The 21963-nt window shown below is 48.8% G+C and overlaps 1 pseudogene; it reads left to right on the forward strand.

Annotated features, from left to right (window-relative positions):
- Positions 1-12306, forward strand: LOC123454695 (annotated as a pseudogene).
- Positions 12307-21963: the final 9657 nt, after the last annotated feature.

A 21963-nucleotide genomic window follows, 5' to 3' on the forward strand; every position in this document is an offset into this window, starting at 1 on the left:
CATACGCTCCTTCTACAGCTGGCTAACGTGGTTCCTGGGGAATTGAACCTGGGTCTTTGGCTTTCAGGCAAGCACCTTCACCTTAACCACTAAGCCATCTCCCCAGCCTCAAACATCCCTTCTTCGTGGGGACCTTTTCTGGTTCCCAAACATGGAGAGCTGCCTCCAGACCCCCATGAATCCTTGAGGTTCTGTTATCACAGGCAGTCACTGGATTGTCACAGTCTGGTGAAATGTGCCTCTCATGTGACCATGGCCATCTGTAAGGGCCCTTGTAGTATTCATGACCTTTTTCTTTAGAATATTTCTTTTAAATTATTTACTTATATGTTTGTAATCAAAGAGAGACAGAAAAGAGAGAAGGGTGTCGGGGTCTCTAGCCACTGCAAATAAACTCCAGCTGCATGTGCCACTTTGTGCATCTGGCCTTACCTGGGTACAGGGGAATTGAACCCAGTCACTAGGCTTTGCAGGCAAGCCCCTTAACCTCTGTGCCATCTTTCCAGCCCATGTTTTGACTTTTTTCTCGTTCAGTGCATAATTACTAGGCCTGTGATAAATGTTCTAAAAATGAACAGGCTAGGCGTGGTGGCGCATACCTTTAATCTCAGCACTCGGGAGGCAGAAATAGGAGGATCATTGTGAGTTTGAGGCCACCCTGAGACTGCATAGTGAATTTCAGGTCAGCCTGGACTAGAGGGAGACCCTACCTCGAAAAACCAAAAAATAAATGAATAAAAATGGACAAATGGCTTCTTCCTCAGGCAAACACCAAATGGCGGGTACACCGTGGTGGCTTCTGTGGAAGCTTTGGCAGCTGTCTCCGGGGTTGTGGGTGTGGGCGTGGCCGTGGTTGGGCAAGGCCAAAGACAAGGAGTGGATCCCCGTCACCAAGCTGGGACGCCTGGTCAAGGACATGAAGATCAAGTCCCTGGAGGAGATGTATCTGTTCTCCCTGCCCATCAAGAAGTCTGAGATTATTGACTTCTTCTTAGGCATGTCCCTTTAGGATGAAGTTTTGAAGATCATGCCACTGCAAAAGCAGACTCGTGCTGATCAGCAGACCAGGTTCGAGGCTTTGGTCGCCATTGGGGACTACAACGGTCATGTTGGCCTGGGTGTCAAGTGTCCTAAGGAAGTAGCCACTGCCATCCAAGGGGCCATCATCTTGGCTAAGCTGTCTATTGTGCCTGTCCGGAGAGGCTACTGGGGGAACAAGATCGGCAAGCCTCACAGGGTCCCCTGTAAAGTGACAGGCCGCTGTGGTTCTGTGCTAGTGTGCCTTATCCCTCCCCCAGGAGCACTGGCATTGTCTCTGCGCCGCCCCCCCCCCCCAAGAAGCTGCTGATGGTGGTATTGACGACTGTTACACTTCAGCCAGGGGCTGCGCTGCCACCCTGGGCAACTTTGCTAAGGCCACTTTTGACACCATCTCTAAGACCTACAGCTATCTGACCCCCGACCTCTGGAAAGAGACTGTGTTCACCAAGTCTCCCTACCAGGAATTCATTGACCATCTTGTGAAAACCCACACCAGAGTCACAGTGCAGAGAACCCAGGCTCCAGCTGTGGCTACCACATAGAGATTTTATACAGAAAAAATAAAACTGGATTAAGCCTGTTAAAAAAAATGAACAAATGCCTTTTGTTTTATTCCTCAAGCATCCAAATCTGAAAGTCCAGCACAAACTTGTGTCCCTTCTAGAGCTACCAGCAGGAGTCATGAAGTGCCTTGTCACCAACTCACTGGCACTGGCCACCTGCTCTGTCATTTGCAGTGGACCAGTATGAGGAAAGGAAACTTAGCTCCTTGAAGAGAGTTCGATTCAGTACGCAGGCACTGGCCTCATCCTTGTGGAGATGGGGACTGGTGACAGTGTATAGCTCGGGGGCAAAGCTGAGGCCAGGACAAGGGATGAACGAGATCGCCGAGACCACCACCAGGCTTCCCGGGACAAAGGTGCTTCATAGAATTGGGACTGGAATTGTCCAGAGACCCGTCGCCTCCTGGAGGATGTCTTCTTCAGAGATGAGGACTATATCCTTCGTGGCTCTGAGGAGCGTCAGAAGTTCTGGGCTTTCTTTGAACGCCTTTAGAGATTCCAGAATCTCAAGAGCTCCAAAAAAGAGGAGAAAGGCCCTGGGCATCCCAAGCACAGCATCCCAGCCCTGGCTGACCTACCTCGCACTTACGACCCGCGCTTCCGCATCAACCTGTCCATCCTTGGCCCTGACACGCGGGAATCTCAGCAGCCGGACAGTCGCCTTCCCGCAGCGAGAGCGTCTGAGTTCCGCCGGGCCCTGCTGCACTACCTGGACTTGGGGCAGAAGCAGGCCTTTGCACGGCTCGCCAGGCTGCAGCGCGAGCGGGCAGCGCTCCCCGTTGCCCAGTATGGGAACTGCATCCTGCAGACACTGAAGGAGCACCAGGCGGTGGTGGTGGCTGGTGACACAGGCTGTGGCAAGTCCACCCAGGTGCCCCAGTACTTGCTGGCTGCTGGCTTCAGTCACGTGGCATGCACTCAGCCCCGGCGGATCGCCTGCATCTCTCTGGCCAAGCGTGTTGGCTTTGAGAGCCTCAGCCACTACGGCTCACAGGTGAGTGGTACGTACCGGTTTGTTCAGTGTGACTTTCAGAGTAAGCTGATTGTCCTCATGGTGGTATCCTTAACAGTTACACACGGGGGCTGGAGAAATGGCCTAGTGGTTAAAGGCACTTGGTTGCACAGCCTGACTGGGTTCGATTCCCCGGTACCCACATAAAGCCAGACATACGCAGTGATGCATGTGTCTGCAGTTCCTTTGCAATAGCACTTGGCCTAGCACAGCCATTCTCATTTTCTCTCTGCTTGCAAATAAGTAGACATACTTAATTAAATTTAATTTACTTATTTGGCAGAGAGAGAGGGGGCGGGGCAGATGCAAAGAGAGAATGTCACACCAGAGCCTCTAGCCACTGCAAATGAACTGCAGACACTGTGCCACCTTGTGCATCTGGCTGTACGTAGGTACTGGCGAATCAAAACTGAGTTCTTTGGCTTTATCAGCAAGCGCCTTAACCACTAAGCCATCTCTCTAGCCCCCAATTTAAAAAAATCATATATATGTGTGTGTGTCTATGTATGTTTATGTGTTGGTTTTGCAAGGTAGGGTTTCAGTCTAGTCCAGGCTGACCTGAAATTCACTATGTAGTCTCAGGCTGGCCTCAATGTCATGGCGATCCTCCTACCTCTGCCTCCTGAGTGCTGGGATTAAAGGTGTGCACTGTCACGCCTGGCAAAGATTTTTTTTAAGTTACACAGGGGGGCTGGAGGGATGGCTTAACCATTAAGGCGTTGGCCTGCAAAGCCAAAGGACCCAGGTTCAATTCCCCAGAACCCGTGCTAGCCAAATGCACAAGGGAGCGCAAGCGTCTGGAGTTCATTTGCAGTGACTGGAGGCCCTGGCGTGCCCATTCTTTCTCTCTACCCCTTCCTCACTCCCTTTTTCTCTGTCAAATAAGTAAATTAATTAATAAAACAATAAATTAAATTAATTAATTTAAAAAGTTACACATGGAGGGCTGGAGATACGGCTTAGCAGTTAAGGCATTTGCCCGCAAAGCCTAAGGACCCAGGTTTGATTCTCCAGGTCCCACATAAACCAGATGCACGTGGTGGCGCATGCATCTGGAGTTCATTTGCAGTGGCTATAGGTTCTGGCGTGCCCATAATCACTCTTTCCTTCTCTCTCTCCCTCTCCCTCCTCTGTCTCCATTAGATAAATAAAAATAAATAAAAAAGTTACACATGGAACTGGAAAGATGGCTCAAGCAGTTAAGGGTGCTTGTTTGCAAAGTCTGATGACCTGGGTTCGATTCCCCAATAGCCACGTAAACCCAGATGCACAAAGTGGCATGTGCATGTGGGATTCATTTGCAGTGGCAAGAGGCTCTGGCATGCCCATACTCACTTAAGTCTTTCTGCTTCTTTCTCTCTCTCCCTGTCTAAAATACATAAAATTATATTTAAAACATAAAAATCAAGCTGGAAAGATGGCTAAGTGGTTAAGGCGCTTGCCTGCAAAGCCTAATGACCTGGGTTCAGCTCCCTAGAGCCCACATAAAGCCAGATGCACAAAGTAGCACATGTGTCTTGAGTTGGTTTGCAGAGGCTGGAGGCTCTGCCACGCTTTCTCTTTCTCTCTGGCTCTCTGTGCTTGCAAATAAATAAAATATTTAAGAGTAAAAAGTTGCATTCTGTATCACAGGTGTGCACCACCATGCCTAGCCACCCACCTTCCTTCCCTTCTTCCCTTCCTCTCTCCTTCCCTTCCTTCTTCCTTCCTCCTCGCCTCCCTTCTCTCCTCCCTCCCTCCTCCCTTTCCTTCCCACCTCTATTCCCTCCTTCCTCCCTCCCTCCATTCCTTCTCTCCTCCTACCCTCCCTTTCTCCTTCCCTCCCTCCCTCTTAGTCCCTTCCTCCCTTCTTTCCCTCCCTTATTTTTCCCTCCATTCCTTTCTCCCTCCTCCCTCCCCTCCTCCCTCCCTTCCTTCCAGCAGTCCTGCTGGAGCCTCATGAGTGCTCCGAGTCCAGCCTCCTCGGCGCTTCTCTGTGGTGGCCTTCTCATGCATGCATTGGCCATTTGGAGATTCACTTCGGTTTTTTTGTTGTAGGAGATCCTCTTTCTGAAGGGTGTGTGCTAGCCTTCTGCATAATTCTTCGTTTTTAGGTATTTTTAGGTTCTGATGCGGGTCATTGTAGGATTTTTGATTTGTTTTGTTTTGATTTTGATGTTTTCAGGTAGAGTCTCACTGCAATCCACTGTCTAGTCTCAGGCTGGCCTCGAGCTCACGGTAATCCTCCTCCCTCTGCCTCCCCAGTGCTGGGATTAAAGGCGTGGAAGTCCCAGTGCTTGTGGGAGTTTTGTGTTGCATCCCTTGCCTCTTAACTGAGAGCTGCCCTCTGTTCTCTCTGTGGTGTCCTTTAGTAATTGTTGCCTTTTCATTTCAGTACAATTGTTTGTGATTTTAAAAAAAATGTTTTTTGCTCATTTTTATTTATTTGAGAGCAACAGAGAGAAAGAGGCAGAGAGACAGAATGGGCGCACCAGGACCTCCTGCCACTGCAAACAAAATCCAAACGTGTGCCCCCTTGTGCATCTGGCTAATGTGAGTCCTGGGGAATTGAGCCTCAAACCGGGGTCCTTAGGCTTCATGGGCAAGCGTTTAACCGCTAAGCTGTCTCTCCAGTCCTGTGGTTTTCTTTTGATGGTTAGTGCACTTTGGCTCCTCTTTAAGAAATTTTGCCTACTTTCAAACCATGAAGCCAGGTGGCGCATGCCTTTAATCCCAGCACTCAGTAGGCAGAGGTAGGAGGCTCGCTGTGAGTCTGAGGCCAGCCTGAGACGACATAGTGAATTCCAGGTCAGCCTGAGCTAGACGGAACTCCTACCTCAAAAAACAAAACAAAACCAAAAAACATCCATGAAAATGTTCCAAGAACTCTTGCCTTTAGAACTGCGTTTCCTGTAGAATTGTGTGCTGAGAGGTGGGGTTAACGCTGGAGGAGTGAGTCGGGGTGAAAGCTGGCACGTGCGGCAGTGGTGTGAGGCGAGGTGGGTGGTGCAGTAAAGCGGCAGTAGTGGCTGGCACATGGTGAAAGCAGCAAGCTTTGAAAGCAAGCATCTTTAACCGCTGAGTCATCTCACCAGCCCAGAAAGAGTAAATATTACTATGATCAGTGATGCCATGTGTTAGGAAACACTGCACAAAATTTTTGCGTGCATTTTCACGGGTCTCAGGGCATCCTGGAGGGTGAAGTTGAGTCTCAGAGGGGTGGTGGTGTGGGCCACGGTCAGGAGCAGAGACGGGATTGAACCTCTCTGCGTGGCTTTGGCTTAGATTTCCACATCCGGCAGGGGGCTGTGGTGCCCAAGCTCATGGTCTTCTGACCTGACAGTCTCCTTCCTCCCACCTCAGGTTGGCTACCAGATCCGCTTTGAAAGCACGCGCTCAGCGGCCACCAGGATCGTGTTCCTGACGGCTGCTCCTGCGCCAGATCCAGCGGGAGCCCAGCCTGCCCCAGTACCAGGTTCTGATCGTGGATGAGGTCCATGAGCGGCACCTGCACAACGACTTCCTCCTGGGCATCCTCTGGCGCTTGCTGCCCAGGCGGCCGGACCTCAAGGTCATCCTCATGTCTGCCACTATCAACATCTCGCTCTTCTCCCGCTACTTCGACCACGCGCCCGTGGTGCAGGTGCCCGGGAGGCTCTTCCCCATCACGGTACGTAGCGCTGCTTCCCGGCTCCCAGCTGCCCTCCGCGCACTCTGCTCCCCTCGCTTCTCCACTTCGGCCGTCTCTTGTGGAAGCTGCTGTTCCCTGCACATTTGCACCACGCTAGGTGCCGAGTCTTTGGTCCAGTGAGCGCTGCATCCCAGTGCAGAGACACGCAGGAATTAAAGGTCTAACAAAGGGTTTCTGTCCTGTGACATCTGGCCATTCTGGGCTTGGAGGCAGCTCTGCGCTGTATGGTCATCCCAAGGCTCAGCACCTCCCTTCTTGTGGCTCAGCCACCTTGAAGGGCTGGGTTCTCATAGTCAGCAACCTTGAACTTTCGGGCTGGATGTTGTATGGTGGGAGCTATAGATTTTTTGAGGATGGGGAGGATTTTTGAGGTAGGGTCTCGCTCTAGCCCTCGCTGGCCTGGAATGCACTCTGTAGTCTCAGGCTGGCCTCGGACTCATAGCGATCCTCCTACCTCTGCCTCCTTCAGAACACCCGCAACCAAAAAATCAGTGGGACTTGTCTCTGTCTGTGTCACAGCTTCCGGGAGGACTTCCTTGTCCTTGGTGGTTTCCAGCTTTACACGCCTTTGCAAGCAAGTGCTTGTAACCGCCGGGCCATCTTAACTTAAAAAGAAATAGCTGAAGAGATGGCTTAGCAGTTAAGGCACTTGCCTGCAAAGCCTGAGGACCCAGGTTTGACTCCTCAGAACCCACATAAGCCAGATGCACAAGGTCATGCATGCACACAAGGTGGTGCACATATCTGCAGTGGCTAGAGGCCCTGGTATGCCAATCCCCCCCCCTCCTTTCTCTCTTTCTCTCTCTCTCTCTCTCAATATATATATAATTTTTTTGCAAGTAGAGAGAGAGAATATGAACACACCAAGGTCTCTTGCCACTGCAAACAAACTCCAGATGCATGTACCACTTTGTGCATCTGGTTTTATGTGGGTACTGGAGAGTCAAACCTGAGCTGACATGCTTTGCAAGCAGACACTTTTAACCACTGAGCCATCTCCCTCACCCTCTACATGCCTTTGAATCTGTCTCCTAAGCAGTCATGAAGTAAAAAACAGGATGTGTCCCAAGAAGTATTTTCAAGGGCTTTCTACCATTTGAAACTTTTTTTGTCTCATTGAAGTTATCATGCAAAAGAGTGTGCTATACAATTAATTTTCGTAAGTTGAATACATCTTTGTAGCCAGCACCCATATTTTCAAAATTCAAACATTGCCAGCACTCAGAGGCCTTCCTGTTACCACTTGGTGTTGTTTACTTGAGAGAGAGAGAGAGAGAGAGGGAGAGAAAGAGAAGGAGAGAGTGTATGTGTGTGTGTGTGTGTGTGTATGGGTGTGTCAGAGCTTCCTGCCACTGCAAATGAACTGCAGATACATGTGTCACTTTGTGCATCTGGCTTTATGTGGGTACTTGGAAACTGAGCCCTGGTCAACAGGCTTTGCAAGCAAGTGTTCCTTTACAATGACAGCCTGGGTTTGGTTTACTGCAATTTAAGCCCTGTTCTGACTAGAGAGGACTCTCCTCCAGGGCTCCCTTAGAAACCTTTAGATCGTGTTTGTGGGTCTTAAGCTTAGAAATTTCCTTTCTGAGTTTCTGCTTTTCCCTTGATAGTTTGTCCAGGATTGCTAGAAGCAACCAGCCAGCATTATCATTCATCTTACTTTTCTACAGATATTCAAGTTTTAGACACAGAGTCTCTAAATTCCTTGCCCTTCCTAAGATATGACTCTGGATCACCAAATACATGTATCTTGTGGAGTTCTTTAAACAGTTCACACCATGGATTACTAGTGCCCTCCTTATTGCCAGTAAAAGTGCTCTCCTTGTTATTACCAGTAGAGCCTTTATTGGCACCAAAGTTGGAGAACCAACTCCAGAGAGCACCAAGCCCCATAGGGAAATCCATCCTTATCATTCAGTTTCTCTAGAACCACACTCAAGGTACCATTTTCTGTAGCAGACAGCTTCAGGTTCACTGAGATAAACTTCCAGACCAGATACAGTTATGGAGAAAGAGATTTTTAATTTTTTTTTGTTTATTTTTATTTATGTATTTGAGAGTGACAGATGGAGGGAGGGAGAGAGGGAGAGAGAGGGAAAAAGAATGGGCACGCCAGGGCCTCCAGCTACTGCAAATGAACTCCAGACACGTGCGCCCCCTTGTGCATCTGGCTAACGTGGGTCCTGGGAAATCGAGCCTCCAACCGGGTTCCTTAGGCTTTGCAGGCAAGCGCTTAATCGCTAAGCAATCTCTTCTGCCTGAGGAAGGGATTTATTGAAGCTTACAGATCTATGGGAAGTTCCATACTGGCAGAAGAAGCTGGCCTGCCTTCACAGGTCCAAGCAGAGAGAGAAGGGAGAACCACACAGCACACATCAGGAACTCCAGCAAAGCACACTTTGCATATCTTTAGATTGGAATCTCAGCCCCATCACCACACCTTCGGGCTGGACCCTGAGATCCACCCAGTGACATCACCTCCAGCCAGGTGGCTGCAGATGAAACTACTGAATATATATAACAAAACACTGAACATATTGGGGGCCATCTAGTCAAACTACCACAGTGCTGTTTGGAATGGAAGTTAGAGCCTTACAAAAGCTATGAGAGCTATGCAGACACTGAGCCTCCAGCCCCTCACTGGGGAGTTCTAGGCAAGTGCTGTGTCATTAAGCAGCATCCCCAGTCTTTGGACTTAAAAAAGAAAAAAAGCCTTTATTGGGCTGGAGAGATGGCTCACTGGTTAAAGGCACTTGCTCACAAAGCCTAATAGCCCAAGTTCAAATCCCCAGTAACCACATGAAGCCAGATGCACACGATGCCACCGCATCTGGAATTTGTTTCAGTGGCAAGAGACCCTTGTGCATATACACTTTCTTCTCCTCCTCTCTCCTCCTCTCTGCTTGCATAGAAATAATAAATAAAATACCTTAAAAGCTTCATTTTATTGCTTTCATATATGTGCACGGGCATGTGTGCCACTGCCTCTTGCTGCTGCAAGGGAACTCCTGTCCTGTTTTATTTAGGTGGGTAGCTGGGGAGTTGAACCAGGCCAGCAGCAAGTGCCTTTAACCACAGAGCCATCTCCCCCGCCCTCTTTAAAATTATTTATGTATTCGCAGGTGTGTGTATGTATGCACCAATTTCTTTTCCATTGCAAATAAATGAATGCCTCGCTGGCTTTCATAGATACTGAGGAATTGAACATGGGCAGGCAAGCTTTGCAAGCAAGTACCTTTAATCACTGAACCTTCTCCCCCGCCCCCATTGCTTTTCTTTTCTTTCTCCTCCCCATCCTTTCTCCCTTCCTGGGTCCTTCCATCTCCACCATTTGTTAGGTCTGGGAGCCTTTCAAAGAGAGGACTCTGGAGTTTGTTTTTAGAAAGGTCTCATATCTTTTTTTTTTTTTTTAATTTTTTATTTATTTGAGAGTGGCAGAGAGAGAGAGAATGAGAAAGGGCGCCGCCAGGGCTTCTACCACCACAAACGAACTCCAGATGCTTGTGCCCCCTTGTGCATCTGGCTAACGTGGGTCCTGGGGAATTGAGCCTCAAACTGGGGTCCTTAGGCTTCACAGGCAAGCACTTAACTGCTAAGCCATCTCTCCAGCCCCTATCTCTGTTCTTGATAACAGACATGATTTGGAAATATCTCCTACCCTCTCTGGAGCCTCACTTTGCTCATCTGTGGGTCTTACAGCAGCAATAGCCCTCTTAGGTCTGTTGTGTGAATTAAATGACATAATATATGAAAACAGCCCAGAAATCTAGATGTAGTAGCACATGTCTGTAATCTCAGCATTTGGGAAGTGGGGGGCAGTAAAATCAGGAATTCAAAGTTATCCTGGGCCTGCATAGTAGTAGGCTGAAGAACAGCCTGGCCTATATGAGATCCTGCCTTAAAAATAAAACAAAACAAAAACCACACACACACACAGCATGAGCACAACCAGGCGTGGTGGCACATGCCTTTAATCCCAGCACTCAGGAGGAGGTGGTAGGAGGATTGCTGTGAGTTCAAGGCCAGCCTGAAACTTCATAGTGACTTCTAGGTCTGCTTGGGATAGAGTGAAACCCTACATCAAAAAACTGAGCCTGGAAACTGGCGCGCGCTGGCCTGACCGCGGCCTCCGGGCCACCCCAGAGGATCTGGAGCGCGGCGCCCCAGCCACCCTGCCGCCGCGCCCACCCACAATAAACCCAGCTCAGCCATGGCGCGTGTGTGTCGTGTTGTGTGCAGAGGCGCCCCGCCCCGGGAAGAGAAGGCCTTCCTGGGTCTGTCCATCGTCTTCTCCCTCGTCCCCGTGGCTGCGCGGCCTTCCCCAGCGGCTCTGGTCCTTCCTCATCGCTGCCATGGTATGTTTTGGGTTGGGGTGGTGAGAAGAGACTTGCCGTTTCTGTGGCCATTGAAGGTCAGATAGTGTCTATCTGGGTTCGAGGACACACACGAACCAACCCTGTGATAGCTGCAGGCAAGCTGGCCTGGGGATGAGTTAAGGCGGTCGGGCAAACCGCCTCAGCCCCCACAGCTGCTGGGAAGGATGCCTTTGTCTTCCTCCTGGGGTCAGAGATGAAGCGGGGTCGGGGAAGGGTATGCTGGGGAGGTTCTCTGATACTCTGGGGAGCGCGCAGCACATTGCTGCACTATGCTGCCTTGTAGGGAGACTGAGAAACAGGTAGCTTCCGAGGAAGTCAAAGTGGTTGAACCCTTTCCCCCTTCTGGACCATTGAGGCCTGCCACTGTGCAGACCTGGGAGCCCACCTGCAGGAAGTAGTTTGCCTGTGCGGCTTCCGTCTTGACCTGGGGACCTTTCCAGCAATGTGAGTTCCAGTGTCTCGGAGTGAGTGCCAGCTAGCCATCCCGGGAATCGCGAAGCCAGCAGCATCATCAGGCTGTGGCTGTGAGCACCGCCTTTTGGTCCTCCTCTATTACCCTGTGGGCCTCCGGGCAACTTAGTTCACCTCTCTGGTTCTCTAAGATGAGGTTGATGATAGTGTTTTCAGAGTTAGTCAGAACAGTGTTGCATGCCCCTGCCCCCACCCTTTTCCTCCTCAAAGGCTTTCACCAAGGTGGGTTCCCACCTTGTATTCAAAGGCCACTCACACTTGGTTTTTGGAGACAGGATTTGGCTATGTATCCAGGCTGGGTCTGAACTCTCAGCAGTCCTGTTCCAGCCTCCTCAGGTGCTAAATTACAGGTGTGCACCACCAGCGCTTTTTCTTTGCTTCTCTTCCTTTCCTGTTTCAGTCCTTTCCCCCCCCTCCCCCCAATGTAGAGTTTCACACTATCCCAGGCTGACCTGGATACTCAGGTTGTCCTTGAACTCACAACAATCCTCCTGCCTCTGCCTGCCAATCGAAGCCCAGCTCTTAGTCCATACCTTACTCTTTCATGTAAAAAGTACTTCTGTGAATATGCACTGTGTCTGACTAGTTGGCCCCCAAACTTCACGTTCTCCTGGCTCGGCCTCCCGTTGTCATAGGAGTGTTGACATCCCATTTTCATCTCCACGTGGATGCTGGGGTATTGAACCTGGACTGTCAGGCCTTGTCAGCAAGCTCCTTTTAACTGCTGAGCCCTCTCCCCAGCCACCAGAAGATAGGCTGTTGATGGATGCGGCCTCAGACATGGCAAGCTCTTGACATACTCTGCTCTTCTATCTCCCATCTACCACCCTTGGAAAGGGAAGCCCACAGTGGGGAGCAGGGAGTACCATGTCGCCCAGCAAGCGGGGTGGGAGCAAAACCGCGGGGCTGGGCATACGGTTCTGCGGTCAGACTTGGCCTGGGCCACTGGGTTAGATAGAGATTTGCTGGGGGAGAGAGCCGGGAGGACAAGAGGAGCGCTGGGAAGATGCTGGTGGGTGATCCTCCTGAGATGGCAGCCTTTCTGCTATGCAGCAAGCCCTTTACCCATTGAGCCATCTCACTAGCCCCATTTTTCTTTTCCCTCCCTTCCCTTCCCTCCCCGTCTTCCCCTCCTTTCTTTCCCTTCTTCCTTCTTAATATATATCTATATATAGCTGAAGGGGGGGGAGCCTTCTAGAGGCAGGCAGAGAGAATGAGAATGAATGGGCCTGCCAGGCCTCCTGCCACTGCACCTGAGCTCCAGACACATGCCCCACTTTGTGCAGCTGGCTTTCCCTGGGTACTGAAGATTCAAGTCCAGGCTGTCAATCTTGCAAGTATGCGTCTTGAACCGCTGAACTATCTTTCCAGCCTTTTTTTTTTTTTTTTAAACGCAAGGGAGAGAGAATTGGCATGCTAGGGCCTCCAGCCACTGTAGACACGTGCTCACCTAGTGCACATGTGCGGCCTCGCGTCTTCTTGTGTGTCTGGCCTATGAAGGACCTGGAGAGTCAAACATGCATCCTTACGCTTTGCAGTTAAGTGCAGTAACTGCTAAACCATCTCTCCAGCCCTTTTAAAAAAACTTTTTACCACAGTTTTTTGTAATGTTTATTTACAAGCAGAGAGAATAGACAGAGATAATGGGCATGCCAGGCCTCTAGCCACTGCAAATAAACTGCCACTTTGTGCATCTGGGTACTGGGTGATGGAACCTGGGTCCTTAGGTTTCACAGGTGAGGATCTCGAGGTAGGGTCTCACTCTGGCTCAGGCCGACCTGAATTTCACCATGTAGTCTCAGGGTGGCCTTGAGCTCACAGCAGTCCTTCTGCCTCTGCCTCCCAAGGGCTGGGATTAAAGGCGTGCGCCACCACACCTGGCTATTGTTCTTTTTTTCTTTTTCTTTTTTCTTTTTTTTTTTTTTTGCCTCTTCTTTTTTTGAGGTAGGGTCTCATACTTTAGGCTGGACTTGAACTCCAGATCCTCTTGCCTCTGCCTCCAGAGTGCTGGGATTAAAGGCGTGCCCCACCACGCCTGGTTTCTGGTTCTGAATTCTGAAACACATGGGACTGTGGGGGTGGGGTGGGGTGGGGATAATTTTGTCCCAGTATCATGGTAATGAATGAATTACTGAGCTATTTATATCCTTTGTTTATCCCGCTTAGTGTGAATATTCATAGATTTTGCTGCAAAACTATTAACATGTCTGTCTGGGGCTTGGGGAGGGTTAGCTTGCTTCAGACCCCTAGTGGGGGTTGCATTGTTTGCGATTTGGGGTCAGAATTAAGTCCAGGGCTCGGGGAGGTGCCTCAGTGGTTAAAGGTGTTCCCTTATAAAACCTGCTGGTCTGCATTCACTTCCCAAGCCACCCAAGAAAGCAGCACAAACGTCTAGGGTTTGCAGGGGTGAGAGGACCTGGCTTGCCCCCACCCCCAACAAGTGCAAATACATAAACGTTAAAAAAAAAAAAAAAAAGAGCTGCCTCCAAACCTAGGGCAAAGACTTCAGCCAAGGGACTGTGGACCTTTGATTACACGTGCTGCCAAGCCTAGGTTCATCCTAATTACTGATTCAGCATTTATTTAATGACTTTGAGAAGAAATTAATTTTCCATCACATTTAAACAAATTTATTACTTATTTGCAAGCGGGGAGCAAGAGAGAGAATAAGAATGGACATGCCAGGGCCTCCGGCCACTACAAAGGAATTCCAGATGCATGCACCACTTTGTGCATCTGGCTTTATGTGGGTACTGGGGAGTCAAATCCAGGTTGTTAGGCTTTGCAGGTAAGTGCCTTAACCGTAGAGCCATTTCTCCTGCCCTCCATCACAATTTAAAAAATTATAAATATAAATATAAATGTGTGTGTGTGTGTGTGTGTAGTTTTGGTTTTTTTTTAATTTTTTATTTATTTATTTGAGAGCGACAGATGCAGAGAGAAAGACAGATAGAGGGAGAGAGAGAGAATGGGTGCGCCAGAGCTTCCAGCCTCTGCAAACGAACTCCAGACGCGTGCGCGTCCTTGTGCATCTGGATAACGTGGGACCTGGGGAACCGAGCCTCGAACCAGGGTCCTTAGGCTTCACAGGCAAGCACTTAACCGCTAAGCCATCTCTCCAGCCCAGTTTTGGTTTTTTGAAGTAGGGCTGCCTCACTTTAGCCCAGGCTGACTGGGAATTCACTATGTAGTCTCAGGCTGGCCTTAAACTCATGGCGATTCTCCTATCTTTGCCTCCTGAGTGCTGGTATTAAAGGCGTGTGCACCATGCTTAGCTAAAACATAATTTTATTAACTTAATAGAGAGGGAGAAAGGGCACACCAGAGTCTCTGGTATCTGCACATGCACTCCAGATGCATCTGGCTTTACATGGGTACTGGGGAACCAAACCTGGGTCCTTTGGCTTAACCTCCAAGCTATCCCTCTAGCCTCCCCCCCCCCCCAATTTTTTTTTTTTTTTTTTTTTTGAGGTAGGATCTTTCTCTAGCCCAGACTGACCTGGAATTCACTGTGTAGTCTCAGGCTGGCCTCAAACTCTCAGCGCTTCTCCTACCTCTGCCTCCTGAGTGCTGGGATTAAAGGCGTGTGTTACCATGCCCACCTGACTTCTCTCTCTCTCAAGAAGACACTAGCTGTTAGATGAAAGAGGGTGGTGACTGGTCAGTCTTTAACTGCTTCTCACTGAACAGGGGTGTAGAAATATGGCAGTTAAGAGAGTCACTTTCAGAGAGGGGAGCCATTCTAAAGGATCCTGAAAGTGCATTGATGGAATGCAGGAAGACAGTTCAGGAAGAAAATGTTGGGGAGAAAGAATAAAAGGGGATATTTTAAAGTAGAGATAGGACACAGACAGAACGGGCACATCAGGGTCTCCAGCCGCTGCAAACGAACTTCAAATGCATGTGCCACTTTGTACATTTGGCTTTATGTGGGTACTGGGGAATAGGACATAGGTCATTAGGCTTTGCAGGCAAATACCTTTAACCGCTGAGCTATCACCCCAGATGCCCAAGTTTTTTGAGAAAGGGTCCCATGTAGCCCAGGTCTTGATTTCACTATGTAGCCAACAGTGACCTTGAATTTGTGATCCTTTTGCCTCCCAAGTGCTGGGATTATAGGCTTGCGCCACCATGCTGCGTTTATGCAGTGCTGGGGGTGGACGCTCAGTGCTCGGCGCAGTGCTAGGCAAACACTCTTCCAACTGAGGTACATCCCCAGCACTCTACAGTTTACAAAATAAGGAGAGTGGCATTCACTAGGTTCCATTTGTTAACCATAAACTATGTTTGAGTCTCTGATGGGTATGTCTGTCATGGGAGTGTGTATTTGTGTTTGGTATTGTTTCCATGTGTGAGTGTGTGTCTATGAACGTGTGTTTGTGGGCTGGAGAGATGGTTTATTGGTTAAGGTGCTTGCCTGCAAAGCCAAAAGACCCACATTCGATTCCCCAGGACCCATGTAAGCCAGGTGCACAAGGTGGCACATATGTCTGGAGTTTGTTTGCAGTGGCCGGAGGCCCTGGTGCACCCATTTCCTCTATCTCTGCTTCTCTCAAATAAATAAGGAACTTTAAAAAAAGTGTTTATACGCACTCTAGTTGTGCCCGGGTGACTGTGTGTGTGTGACTGTCTGTGTAAGCACGTGTATGAATATCTGTGAGAGCAGGAATGGTTCAGAGCTTAAATCTTACATGCTGGTCAGGAGTAATGGGCCACACTTGTGACCCCAGCCCTAGGGGGTGCTGATGCAGGTGGAGCCCAAGCTGGAGGCTAGCCTGGTCTAAATAATGAAGCTATGTCTCAAAAATATGATGGGCTTTCAGGGAAGTCACTGATGCTCCCAAAACATTATAGGCCATTGCCGAGGCCCTTGGTTTTCCACCAGGAATAGATGGTAAGACCCTATTGCTGAAGACTCCACATATTTGGGCTGCAAGTTCACTGAGAAATCCTGCTGGAACTGAGTTGATAGCCTCTTCCATGTTGACCAGCTGACCGAAAGCTGGAAGAAGCCCTTCTGCATGCAGTTCAATGGGAGAGAGAGAAATCACCAGTGAAGATACTTAACAGTGGACACTGCAAGCCTTATATTTGGCCAGCCAGGCTAAATGAGCGAAGGGGTGCAATAGTGGCACGTCTGTCATGGTGGAAACCAACTGCCCTCTAATTGGACTGGAGGCCTGCTCCATGGAGGGGATACATCCCTGATACTGAAAACTTAAAATGGGTAGTCATAAGCCCTAAGGGTGTAACGTCTGCTGCTGTCTGGCTAAATGTATATATTATGCTTATCAAGCTGCCTGGTAAGCACTTCTCTTAATGTTCATACCCATATATTAATGCTACTCTCACTTTTAGTAGAGAACCTTCTCTTTTCAGATGGCAGTGACCTTGGGATGACTCAGAAGGTATCATGGTGCTGGGAAGAAGTGACAGGAGTGCTCAGCACTACAATATCTCTATCACACCTTCCAAGGCTCAGGGTCTAATGCGGAAGAGGTGGCGGAAAGAATGTAAGAGCCAAAGGAAGGGTAGAACTCCTTACAACGTGCTCCCCCCAGACACAAAATGGCCTGGACATCCATGACCTCACCGTGTATGACACTACCTACACAAGACCATCATAAGAGGAGGAAAAGATCATGACATCAAAATACAAGAGACTGATTGAGAGGAGGAGGGGATATGATGGAGAGTGGAGTTTCAAATGGTAAAGGGGGGGGGGGCATCACCATGGGATATTATTTATAATCATGGAAGATGTTAATAAAAAAATTAAAAATATATGGGCCGGGTGTGGTGGCACCCACCTTTAATCTGGCACTCAGGAGGCTGAGGTAGGAGGATCGTGATGAGTTCAAGGCCTGCCTGAGACTCCACAGTGAATTCCAGGTCCGCCTGGGCTGCAGTGAGACCCTACCTCAAAAATCCAAAACCAAACAAACAAAAATACCAAAAAAAAAAAAAAAAAAGAAAGAAAATTAAGGGCTTAGGGATGTAACTTAGTGGCTGCATATTTTCCAAGCATGCACAAGACCTGTAGTTTGGTTCTCAGCACTGAGCAAAACAAAACAAAATGAAAAACAATAAAGTTCTTGAATTGAAGAATTTCAGTGAGTTATGAATCTACTCAGACATTGGGTGCTGTACCTCTTCTGGCCACAGCAGGTCGCCTGTGCTCTTTGTTTAGAACATAGGAACACTTCCCCCCTCCCCCCCCCCCATTTTGGTCCTGAAGTTTGTAGACCCTTCTTGAGACCCTGGGGACAGGGGATGGCTTAGCTGCTGTGAGGATTTTGCCATGTAGCCCAAGCTGCTCTCAAAGACTCAGCACTCCTCCTGCCTCAACTGGCCGAGTGCTGGGATGACAGACACGTGCCAGTGTACCTGATTCTCTCGTCTTAAAGAATATTCAACATGTTTTTGAATCATTTACCCATTGGTGTGATGCACAACTGTAACCGGCACTTGGGTCGTGGAGGCGGGAGGGTCAGAAGTTCAAGGTCATACTTGACTATATAGCAAAGGCCACTGTACGTTCAACAACAAAACAAAAGAGTGACAGTTCTTTACCTGTTTGAGCGGCTGCCTCACTCTAAAACATCTGGATCCACACAGCTGCCTGTGCTGGTTCCATTCTCATCCCAGAAGGCAGTGGGTCCCTCAAAAGCCCTCTGGACGTTCATGAGACAATGACAATGGCAAAAATCTCATTGCTATGCTTTTTATTTTTATTTTTATTTATTTTTCGAGGTAGGGTCTCACTCTAGCCCAGGCAGACATGGAAGTCACTGTGTAGTGTCAGGGTGGCCTTGAACTCATGGCGATTTCATCCTCCTATCTCTGCCTCCCGAGTGCTGGGATTAAGGGCATGCACCACCATGCTCTGCTATTTATTTAAGAGAGAATGGGTGTGCCAGAGCCTCTAGCCATTGTAAATGAACTCTAGGTATATGCACCACCTTGTGTATCTAGTTTACATGGGTACTGGGGAATCGAACCTGGGTTCTTTGGCTTTACAGGCAAGCACCTAAATACTAAGCCCATCACTCCAGCTCCCAGAAAACCTCATTGCATCCTTATGAAAACAGGCCTGACGCTGCAGACCCCTGTGGTAGCATCTCAGGGACCTTTAGACCTTTTGACATCTTGTCAGCCTCATGAGACCCCTGTGAGGCGAAGTGTGGCTGGACAACACGTGGCATGGTGACTTCCTGAATGCCAGGAGTTACATCGTGGGAATTGACTGTGGTGAGTGTCATGGACAGGTTTTATTCATCCCATGTGTGCATGTGTGGAGGCCCCCTCCATCATCTGCACTTTTTCTTTTTCTCTTTTTTCTTCTTTCTCTTCTCTTTCCCTCCCCTTCCCTTACCTTTTTCTTTTTCTTCTTTTGAGGTAAGGTCTTACTCTAGCCCAGGCTGACCTGGTATTCACTATGGAGTCTCAGGGTGGCCTCGAACTCACTGCAGTCCTCTGCCTTCTGAGTGCTGGAATTAAAGGCGTGCACACCCACGCGTGGCTCACCTGCACATTTTCTTGACATGAGGTCTCTCCTCTCAACCCAAAGCTGATATTTCCACCCAGTGATTCTCCCCAGTACCTGCTTTCCATACAGCCTGGATTACACTTGTGTTTAGCCACGCCCAACTGTTTATGGGGGAATTGAATTTAGGGGCTCTCAGAACCTCTCAGGGCCACATGCTTGAGGCAAGTGCTCTTACTGCTGAAGAAATGCTCAGTACCCGCTTTCTTTTAAAGCCATTAGCAAACAAACAAAACCCCCCAAAATGCTGGGGTGTGGTGGTGCACACCTTTAATTCCAGCACTCAGGAAGCAGAGGTAGGAGGAACACAGGAACTCCATAGTGAATTCCACATCAGCCTGGGCTAGAGTGAGACCCTACTTGGAAAATAAGAAAAGGGGGCTTGCCTAAGAAAAAGGGGAAAAAAAAGTTATAGCCTGCACTAAACAGTAAGACCTTGACTCAAAAAAAAAAAAAAAAAAAAAGGAACATAGAGCCAGATGTAGCACACATCTTTAATCCCAGCATTTGAGGCAGATGTAGGAGGATCACCACGAGTTCAATGCCGTCCTGAGAATACATAGTGAATCCCAGGTCAGCCTGGGCCAGAAAACCCTGAAAAACCAAAAACAACTACACAAAACAACAATACCCAAGATACTTGGGTAACCCCAAGTAATCACTGTGCAATGGTGCCTAACCCTGAGTGATCACTGGGGTGGTTCTTATCCCCAAGTGATCACTGTGCAATGGTTCCTAACCCTGAATAGTCATTGTATATGTTTTTTTCTCTCTCTCCTTTTTTGAGGTAGGGTCTCGCTCTAGCTCAGGCTGACCTGGAATTCACTATGTAGTCTCAGGGTGGCCTCGAACTGACAGCGATCCTCCTACCTCTGCCTCTCAAGTGCTGGGATTAAAGGTGTGCGCCACCACACCCAGCTATGGTTCTCTTTTTAAAAAAAAAAAAAAAAAAAAGTTTATTTTTACTTAATTGAGAGAGAGAGAAAGAGGAAGAGAGAGGGAAAAAATGGCTACTCCAGGGCTTTCAGCCACTGTAAATGAATTCCAGACACATGTTCTACCCTGGGCATCTGGATTATGTGGGGCCTGGGGAATTGAACCTGAGTCCTTTGGCTTTGCAGGCAACTGCCTTAACCACTGAGCAATCTCTCCATCCCTGTACATGGTTCCTTTTTATTTATTTATTTATTTACTTTACTTTTCAAGGTAGGGTCTTGCTCTATGCCAGGCTGACCTGGAATTCACTAGGTAGTCTCAGGTTGGCCTCAAACTCATGGTGATCCTCCTACCTCTGCCTCCCGAGTGCAGGGATTAAAGGCACGCACCACCACACACGGCCTTTTTCTCCCCTCCCCCCCCTTTACGTTCTCTCTCTCTCTAGCCCAAGCTGACCTGTAATTCATTCCGTAGTTTCAGGGTGGCCTTGGACTCATGGTCACCCTCCTACCTCTGTCTCCCAAGTGCTGGTATTAGAGGCGTGCACCACTGTGCCTGTTCTGTCCATGGTTCTTAATACCAGTGGGGGATTAAGGACTCGTGATTGAACATGGTGGCAGAATAGAGAAGGGAAGGTCACTGAGGCGCAGATTCATGCTGGGCGAGAACATGGAAGTAGGAAGAGAAATCCATGGTCTTTGAGGGAACAGAGCTGAGTTTCCAGTTCCACATGAGGTCCTAGGAGGGGGAGCACTTACCAGGTGAAATATCTAGTGCCCCTCTCCCCGAGGTAGAGTCTTACTCTATAGCTCAGGTTGACCTGGAACTCACTATGTAGTCTCAGGGTGGCCTCAAACTCATGGCAATCCTCCTACCTTTGCATCCCAAGTGCTTGGCTTAAAGGCGTGCGCCACCATGCCCAGCTTTGAAATATCTAGTTTGACACCATCAGGGACAGTTTGGAAAGTGGAACCTCTTCATGCATTTCTCAGATGTTCCCATGCATGTTCGCTAAGATAGGGACATACCCTGCACTAAAGGAAGTTATTGTCATGAGTCCAAGGGATAAGATACTTCATGGTCCCAAAGTTGCCAGAGTGCATTCTCATGTGATTTTTTGTTTGTTTGTTTTGTTTTTGAGGTAGGGTCTCACTGTAGCCCAGGCTGACCTGGAATTCACTCTGTAGTCTCAGGTGGCCTTGAACTCACGGCAATCCTCCTACCTCTGCCTCCTGAGTGCTGGGATTAAAGGCATGCACCACCATGCCCGGCTTTTATTCCATTTTTTATTGTTTGGTTTTCGAGGTAGGGTTTCACTTTAGTTCAGGCTGACCTGGAATTCACTGTGTAGTCTTAGGGTGGCCTCAGACTCATAGCAATCCTCCTACCTCTGCCCCATGAGTGCTGGGATTAAATCAAGTGATTTTTACTTTATTTATTTGTTTATCTGAGAGAGAAAGAGGGAGAGAGAGAGGGAGCATGGGTACTTCAGGGCCTCTAGCCAGTGCAGAAAAACTCCAGATGCATGTGCCACCGGCTTAAGTGGATACTGGGGAATTAATTGAACCTGGCGAATGGTTTAACTGCCAAGCCATCTTTCCAGCCTCTCAAGTGATTTTGGTCCAACCCAAGCTGATTAAACTCCTCCCACGTGACGCGCTCATGCCTATTGTGGAACTCGATGGCAATGGACTATGATTCCTATGAAGACATGATGCGGAATACCTCGGTGGTGTTGATGTATTTTATTTCATATGATGTTACACAGGTCAGTTGTCATAAACCTTGTTAAAAATATCTTTAAAATTAAAAAAAAAATCTTTGATGTTATCCCTTAAAATTGTGGACAATATTTAAATTTACAAAACTTAATGTTTCTTTGATGTACATGGGTCATCTTCATGCGGTGGTTCTGCTGGGGACAGAGTGGGAAAAGGGTCAGGTTAGGTGGGGTTTCTGTGCAGAGCTCTGCAGAAGGACTTAGTTGACCACCCTAGGTGGGTGACTCCTTCCCCTCCTCCTCTGCTGTCCCCAAGGTCGGGAACAACATTCTGCTTCATTTGTGTTCTTTTTCTGCCTTGGCTCATCTTAGGGATGAGGCTTCTGGTGGAATCTGGAGACCAGCTCTTTCCTCTCTGGGCAGCTCTACTGCTTGTCGCCGTTGGCCGACAGCAGCTCCTCACCTCAGTTCCCCGAGGAAAAGAGCTCAGTCACCCGGGGGCTTTATCTGGGTGTACAGGGTTCCCACAACAGGCAGCATGGAGCGGAGAAGCAAAACGTTCACTAATGGAGACACAGGGCAGAGGAGGATGCAGGTAAAGAGGGTCAGTTACCTTCCCCCTCAGGAT

Source organism: Jaculus jaculus, chromosome 14, assembly GCF_020740685.1.
Source record: "Jaculus jaculus isolate mJacJac1 chromosome 14, mJacJac1.mat.Y.cur, whole genome shotgun sequence".
Taxonomy (NCBI): domain Eukaryota; kingdom Metazoa; phylum Chordata; class Mammalia; order Rodentia; family Dipodidae; genus Jaculus; species Jaculus jaculus.